Here is an 8,750-nt window from a genome sequence, read left to right as displayed (position 1 = left end):
ACGAGCACCACTTATTTATAACTTCATATGTTGGACTTCCATGTAGCTTTATTTTCTGGAATTTCTGGTTATTTCTGGTTTTGCGGTAGTTGTAGTCTTTCTTAGTTGTGGAGGGAGATGGAGCGTGTCAGTCTAGGCCTCCAGCTTGGCCAGAAGTCCCCTCTTCTACCCTGAATTTTAATAGCATAGATTGATTTCTCCCATTTCTGTATTTCATATAAATGAGAAAATACAATACATACTATAAGGCTTCTTTTGCTTATCATTAGTTCATATATGTTGTTCCATGTTCTTATGGGGGTTCATGCTCATTTTGACAGTGCTACATGTATGAATATACCACTGTTTACATACCCATTCTGCCATCGATGGGCTTTTGGTAGCTTCTAGTTTAGAGTTTTCACAAATAGTGCTGCTGTGAATATTCTAGTGCAAGATTCTTGTTAAATAAAGAATCAAACACACAAACACACACATGTATTTATATGTGTATTCTTCCCTTTGCTGAGTATTTGTGTGAAAAACAAAATTGTGGGGTCAGAGTATGGGGTAAGTCCAGCCTCAGGAGAATAAAGTGACTTGCCAACTGATCTACCACACGATTTCCATTCCAACAGCAGGGTATGAGTGTTCCAGTTGATCCACATTCTCATCAACACTTTGTAATTTTCATCTTTCATTGTAGCCACACTGGTGGGCATATAGCAAGTGGTTAATGGTAACTGATGGTTTTAATGGATATTTCTGTAATAACTAAAGATGGTGAGTACATTTTCAAATGTTTATAAGCCATCTGGATACTCTTTTTTGTGAAGGGACCAAAGATAGACAGGACAGAGAGTTTTTGTTTTTTTTCCTTTGGGGGTTATCTTTTTCCTTTTTGTGGAGGGGTAGAGAGAAAGGAGGGAGGGTTTGGTGGCAGGGGAAAGAAACATCAATGTGAGAGAGTAACATCAACCAGCTGCCTCTCGCACATACCTGAACTCGGGACCCAACCCACAACCTAGGCATATGCTCTGACTGGGAATCAAACTCATGACCTTTTGATTTACTAGATGACACTTCAACCAACTGAGCCACACAATCCAGGGCTGTCTGTCTTTTTCTTATTGATTTATAGATCTCTTGTAGTCTGAATACAATTCCTTTGTCAGTATCTTTTTTCCCCAATGCTATTTCCCTTTTCACTCTCTTTATGGAGTTACTTTATAAACAAACAGTTCTTACTTTCATATAGTCCTATTTATCTGTTTGTTTGTTTATCTTTAGTGGTGGTAGTGGTACTTTTTGTGTTCTGACTGATACTTTCAGTTGTCTGTAAATATGTATTTCCCATTTTCCCTTTGGAATGTGCCCAGCTAAATAACTTGCTTTCTTGGCCTCCCTTGCAGATAGGATGGCCACATGACACAGCTCTGGCTGATGAAATAGAAACAGAAGCTTGCTGGTTCAGGTTGAGCTCTGGGCAGCTTTCCTAATAAAAGCAGTCAGTTGTAGCTATACCTCTTCTTCCCTCCATCTTGTGCCTCTCAAATGAAGTTGCAATTTTTAAGTGTTCATAATATGCTAACTACAATCCCCAACTCTCCCAGATAGCAGAAAGTATAGTTTCTACTGCTATTCTTGGCTCTCCAAGGAATGCTTAAAGTTTCCTTCCTGTGTCACTTGCTATGTCCACCATATTACCTTGCTCTGACTTGTGGCTGCTCAAGACTTGGCAGTTAAGCCATGGCCAGTGTGGCTCATTTGGTTGGAGCATTGTCCTGTAACCAAAACATTGTGGGTTCAATTTCCAGTCAGGACACATACCCAGGTTGTGGGCTTGATCCCTGGTTAGGCACATGCAGGAGACAACAAATCAATGTTTCTCTCTCTCTCCTCCTCCTCCTCCTCTTCTTCCTCTCACTTTAAAATCAATGAAAAAAATGTCCTCCGGTGAGGATTAAAAAAAAAAAAAAGACTTGGCAGTTCAACTTGAGACCTTCTAATCACTCAGTCTCATCCCAACCCCATTCAAGATTTTCCGTCCTCTCCCTTGAATAGAAGACATCTCCCTCTCTACACTGTACAGTTCTATAAATGTTTGAATTTTTATAACAATAATATTTTGCTTTATAATCAGAAAACCATGTACATACAGGATAATATTATGTAAGGGAAAAAAGCTATCCAGGAATTAGAGGTGGATCCAACTAATAACTATAGTCACGGTTCTTGTGGCTGGAACAGGCAGTTCAGTTAAGGAGCACCCCTCCTAGAGTACACCTTGTTACTATCTGGGTGTGCCACATGTTACAAGTAGTCAATAAATGTTTGTTGAATGAATAAATTAATGTTAACTAACTCCCATCACCTTATCAGATAAAGTCCAAACTCATTTGAATGGATTCCAAGTCTTCATATCCTGGCCTTAAACTCATTATTTTATCCTTCTCATGCTGCTGTATTCACTGTGCCCTTGCTCATGACCTCTCAGCCTTCCTTCAAGGGTGATCTGAGTCTCACTATTGCCTGTGAAGACTGAACAGCCTCTGACATTGCCAGTCCCCATATTGATCCCTTCTTCCTTGAAACTTATGCCTGCTTACTTTTTATCACATTTCACTTCATATGTTAGCTTTTCTTCTATACATATAAATCTTGTCTCCTTAAGAACATACATTTCAGATTTTCACCGTTTAAAGGGCCTGCATGGTCTTAGAACATACATAAACCCCAGGGCAGCAACTGGAAGGGTGCTAATCACATATATGAAGTGGGTGAAGTGACTGGAAATGGGGCAAGTGCCAGGAAAGTCACCAGAATCCAGGCAGCGGCATTGTCCCCTCTCTGAGGTCCCTACCACAAACAGAGCCACAAAGTGGTAAAGCAGATGGCCCCACCCTGGCAATTACCTAAAGCTCCACCCAACACAATTTACAGATGCCTTTGCTACATAGGCCATGCTACTAAGATGGGTAGTAAAAGAAGCTTTACATAATACACAGAAATAAACACTGAGAGGCTGCCAAGTTGAGGAGGCAAAGAAATATGGCCCAAATGAAAGAACAGAACAAAACCCCCAGAAAAATAACTAAATGAAACAGAGCTAGCCAACCTATCAGATGTAGAGTTCAAAACACTGGTGATCAGGATGCTCAGAGAACTCATAGAGTATGGCAAAAGAATAAAGGAAGAGATTAAGATTACACAAAGTGAAATAAAGAAAAATATACAGGGAATCAACACCAAAGAGAAGGAAGCCAGGATTCAAATCAATTATTTGGAACAAAATGAAAAAATGAACATTTAACCAGAACAGAAAGAAGAAACAAGAATGTAAAAAAATGAAGAGAGGCTTACAAACCTCTAAGATATCTTTAAATGTACCAACATCCAAATTATAGAGGTGCGAGAAGGATAAGAGAAAGAACAAGAAATTGAAAACTTACGTGAAAAAAATAATGAAAGAAAACTTCCCTGTTTGGTCAAGGAAATAGACATACAAGCCCAGGAAGCGCAGAGAGTCCAAAACAAGCTAGATCCAAAGAGGACCACACCAAAACACATCACAATTAAAATACCAAAGGTTGAAGATAAAGAGAGAATCTTAAAAGCAGCAAGAGAAAAGAAGAGAGTTACCTACAAAGGAGTTCCCATAAGACTGTCAGTTAATTTCTCAAAAGAAATTTTGCAGGTAAGAAGGAACTGGCAAGAAGTATTCAAAGTAATGAAAAGCAAGGACCTACAACCTAGATTATTCTATCCAGCCAAGCTATCATTTAGAATGGAAGGGCAGATAAAGTGCTTCCCAGGCAAGGAGTTCATCATCACCAAGCAATTATTATATGAAATGTTAAAGGGACTTATTTAGGGAAAAGAAGATAAACACTATGAACATGAAAATGATAACAAACTCACAACTATCAACAACTGAATCTAAAACAAACAAACTAAGGAAACAACCAGAACAGGAACAGAATCATAGATGTGGGGATCATTTGCAGTGTTATCAACTGGGAGGGGGAAGGGGGAGAAATGGGGATATGGTGCAGGGATTAAGAAGCATAATTGGTTGGTACAAAATAGACAGAGGGAAGTTAAGAATAATATAGGAAAGGGTGAAGCCAAAGAACTTATATGCACGACCCATGGACATGAGATAAGGAGGGGTAGGATTGCTGGAGGGAAGGGGGGTATTGGGAAGAGGGGAGCAAAAGGAAAAGAAATTGGGACTACTGTAACAACATAACCAATAAAATATAGTTTTTGAAAAAGGAAAAAGAATAGTATAGGAAAGGGAGAAGCCAAAGAAATTATATGCAGGGCCCATGACTGTGAACTAAGGAGGTGCATTGCTGGAGGGATGGAGTGTACAGGGTGGAGGGACACAAAGGGGGGGAAATTGGGACAACTGTAACAGCATAATCAATAAAATATACTTAAAAAAATAGAATTATGTACATCCTCGAAAGGGATCCTTTCCTGCTCTTGTTTATTCCAATTAGTAATCAGTGACTAGTAGTTTCTGAATTCACTATTCTTCTCCTTCTGTTCACTGAGTCACCAACTCTGTCTTAGGCTGGGTCTCCCAGAAGCAGGTCTGGCATGCCTAAGACTAGGATTCATATGAAAGTGATTTATTAAGAGGTGCTTCCAGGGAGAACAGGCAGAGGAGTGGGGAGGGGAAGAAGCCAACTAATGGTATATAACCAAGTCAAGTTACACAGAGTGTAATGGAAGCTCATCCCTCCAGTAAGCTTTGGGGATAGTGTGGCTCATACTTAGAGGTGTCCCATTAAGACAAAGGAGCTGGAATTCCCCCCACCTCCGACCTGTTAGTCATAGATTAAAGGATGTCTGCACTCGTGGAAACTTTTAAGCATTTCTGGCTCTCTTGAGCATGCAGGAAAAACAGGTCCTTGCAGCCTGAGCACAGCCCTTCGACAAAGAGATGAAGTTACTGATTGCAGGAACTGAAAACTTCTAGGAGCTCACAGTGCACAAACATGGTAAAATGATCAAAAGGGTGTGGGAGAACATTTACACATTCTTTCAACAGACACTTACTGAATACTTATTACACTATAGACACTGCCTGAAACTTGTGGAGGCATGCCTTAGCTCTCAGCGGTCCTACTGTCTTGCGGTCACACATGGCACAGTCCTGCCCAGGATGAGGACCATGAGGGCAGAGGCAGGTGGGAGCAGGAAGGAGATGACAAATTGCCCAATGATCCCAAGCATGACTTAGGGAATTAAAGAATGAGTAAGGGGGAGAAGGTATTCCTAGCAAACGGAACAGTATGTACAGAGGCAGAGAAACGAAAGTACACGTTTGTTTGGAAATGGGGAGTCGTTTGCTGTGGCTGGAATACAGGGTGTGGGAGAAAGAAATCAAGCTTGGGAGCTGAGGTTGTAAAGAACCGATGAGGTAGAGAAGAGCCTTTTCTGTCTTGCTACGGAGACAATAAAATTTCAAGATGAGGCCAACTATGAATCGAGAGGTGTTTTAGGAAGAGGGCAGCCAAAAAACCATATACTGGACACCAGGTGTCCTGTCAGGCTGGCACCCATGACCCCATGCAGAGTTTTCTGTTTCTCTGTCACAGCGATTAGTCAGGGTAGGCACATGGCCAAAAAGATTATTGAGTTGGGTCTGGAGCTGCAAAGAGTATGAAGCAGAGGCCTGGGTCAGCCAGAGGCTGATGCACAGGAAAGAGTCAGGAGATAGAGACAGAGAACTGTTTCTAAGGGCATTGGCAAATGAATGCCAATAATCTCTATGAACATGAATATTGATTAATTTTAATAAATTCCCCTTTTCTGGCTTAAGCCAGTTTGAGTCATGTTTGTGTCACATTGAGAGGCTCCACGAATACAGAATATATGTTTCAAAACCTAAATACAAGCAAACAGAAAACCCTTCTGAATACGCAAGAAAGAGAGCTTCTCAATGGAGAAAAAAACTACCATCTATGTTGAACTTTAAAAAGACCTCAACATCATAGCACAAGACTGAAAAATATTGGACAGTTTAGATCAAGTTGAAAGGAATGCCAAGTACAATCTGTATGTCCCACTCCTCAGTGCCATGTAACCTGACAGTCCCCAGAGGACCTGATGACTTACTTCCCTGTGCTTATTGGGGACATTGTGGACACACAGGCTTCGGGGAGGACAGGGAACATACCATTTGATTTCTGTTACCACAGCAAAGCTTTTTCATGTCCCCTCCCAACACCTCCCTGGAAAAAGGCTGTCCATCACCTAGGAACTTCAGGAGCATGACTCAGCCTACAAGGCCCTAGATGCTCCCAGAATTTGTGTGTGCGGCACTGATGACTTTCTACCTAAGGAGACTTTACCCATGAAGCCATCAACAGCCCTAAAGAATGTTGCCAAGCAAAGAATGTTGGGAGGAAAATGCCCAGCCTTCAATGGTTTATTAATAAATAAGCAATTCTAAAATGAATGACCTGTGCATTTACTCAGGAAATTAGGAAAAGTAATAAAAAATAAATTTTTAAAAAGCAGAAGGTGAAAATACATACAATGACAAACAGACTTTGGGCAAGGGAAAAGGAAAAAGGATAGAATTGGTAAAACCAAGAGCTGTTTATAAGAAAGGACTGGTCAATAAATTTGTGTGTGTGTGTATGTGTGTAATTATGTTCACAAACTCCATCTTTCTTTCTGACTCACTTTTTAAAAGCCTGTATTTATGTCTTTTCCATTTAAGTCTTTCTTTACCCCATTATAAACACTATACTAACATGTTAATATAATGACTAGACTAACAATGAAATGATGAGAGGAAAGAAAGGGGTGAGGATGAGGATGGCTAGCCTGTGGGATAGGAGTGGGATGAGGCTAGAAGAGTCTTTGGAGACAGTCAAGGTAGTGATGGACCCCAGGACCTTACAGTTTGATTAAAATTCCCTCCCTGCCTTCTCAGAATATTTCACAAGACTGGGGGAAAAGAGAGGCATATGAGATCTGTCTGGAAAAAGGTGGACATCATTAATATAACAAGAACATCTTGCATGATATCAATGTAACCTGGCAGCCAAGGAGAGTGGCCTGGAATGTGCATGCATGAACAATGATGATTTCACTGTACTAGTCAGTGGGGTGGTAAATGCTGATGAGTGAGCATGTGTACTGTGTGGCCGTCACATTCAAAATGACTGAGCAAGTAAAGCAAGGAATCTGCATCAAATTTTGCATTAAGCTTGAACATTCCTCTGTGGAAACTATTGGGATGATTCAGAAGGCTGAAGCTAGGAGTAACTGGTGATTGGCAGCTTCATCATGACAACGCGCCCACTCATGCATCATGTCTCAGGCAGTTTTTTGGTGAAGCATCACCCAGGTGACTCAGCCCCCCCTACAGCCCAGATCTGGTGCTCTGCAACTTCTGGCTTTTCCCAAAACTAAAACCACCTTTGAAAAGGAAGAGATTTCAGACTGTCAATGAGATTCAGGAAAATATGATGGGGCAAATATGGTGATAGGGATAACTTCGTGATGTCCCAGGGTGCTTACTTTGAAGGGGACTGAAGTGTCATTGTCTTATGCACAATGTTTCTTGTATCTTGTATCTGCTTCAATAAATACCTCTCTTTTCATGTTACATGGATAGATACCTTCTGGACAGAACTCATAGTCTTTATATGAAGTCCCCTACTTAGGCATACTTAGACTATCAATTAAATCTACAAAATACCTCAATTAAGTTGGACAGAATAGACATCTTTCCACCTCCAGGAACATGTTTTATCATGCACTGAAGTCTTTCTTCAGGTCCTTCTGTATAGTTCTACAGTTTTCTTCACAAGAGTCTTGTACACAGCGTTTGTTGGGTTTGTTCTTGGGATATCTTTGAGATTTGTAGCTTGGATAATTGAATGGTTGGAGGAATTACTCTCAATAATGACTCAAACTACAAAACATAGTATGCTGGAATAACCAAGACACTTTTGGAAAACAAAGAGAATGGGAGCAATGTTGGTGGGCAATATTAAAACTTACCAATCATTTATCAAAATCCACTATGGTGCTCACTTCAGCACCACATACACTAAAATTGGAATGATACAGAGAAAATTAGCATGGCCCCTGCACAAGGATGACATGCAAATTTGAGAAGCATTTCATATTTTTTTTAAAAATCCACTATGAAGCTACCCTCCTTAAACTGTAGGATGGCAGTTGTGTGGTAGACAGTCATCTAATGTAACAGACACAACAATACGGAATAGGAAACACACTATGGATACCCACAGCTTAGATGAATCTCAGGACATTGTGCTGAGTGATTAAAGCAATCTCACAAGGTTACTAACTGTGTGATTCCATCTATGACATTCTGGAAAAGACAAAACTATGTTGACAGAGAACAGATCAGTTGTCACTTAGTGGATGAGAGGTGGTGGCATGTGGAAGGAAGTTTTTCAGGGTGACAAAAGTGTTTCATGTCCCAGTGGTGGAGATGGTTACACACATATATTCAGACGTTAAAATTCATAGAATTGTTGACCCAAAACAGAGCAACTTTACTGTATAATAATTTTTTAAATAAAATAAGCAAAGCAGTGTGGTGGGTGGTATAGATCTAAACAGAGAGTTGAATGACAGTGTAGGTGTTTAAGGCTAGTAGAATATAAAAATAGCTTTTCAGGAGATTGGCTACATGACCATGTGAATGTATTTACCACTACTGAACTTTACACTTACAAATGGTTAAGATGGTAAATTTTGTGGTATGT

At 40.3% G+C, this 8,750-nt stretch overlaps 1 non-coding gene across 1 annotated transcript; it reads left to right on the top strand.

Moving 5' to 3' along the window:
* The first annotated feature begins 8,038 nt into the window (after positions 1–8,038).
* LOC150009776 (U6 spliceosomal RNA) lies at positions 8,039–8,145 on the top strand. The gene has a single exon (XR_016511439.1). It is a non-coding gene; the product is annotated as a U6 spliceosomal RNA (small nuclear RNA).
* The last annotated feature ends 605 nt before the right edge of the window (positions 8,146–8,750 follow it).

Source organism: Furipterus horrens, unplaced genomic scaffold (assembly GCF_987537825.1).
Source record: "Furipterus horrens unplaced genomic scaffold, mFurHor1.1.pri manual_scaffold_5, whole genome shotgun sequence".
NCBI lineage: Eukaryota > Metazoa > Chordata > Mammalia > Chiroptera > Furipteridae > Furipterus > Furipterus horrens.
This window is presented reverse-complemented; position numbering and strand designations above follow the sequence as displayed.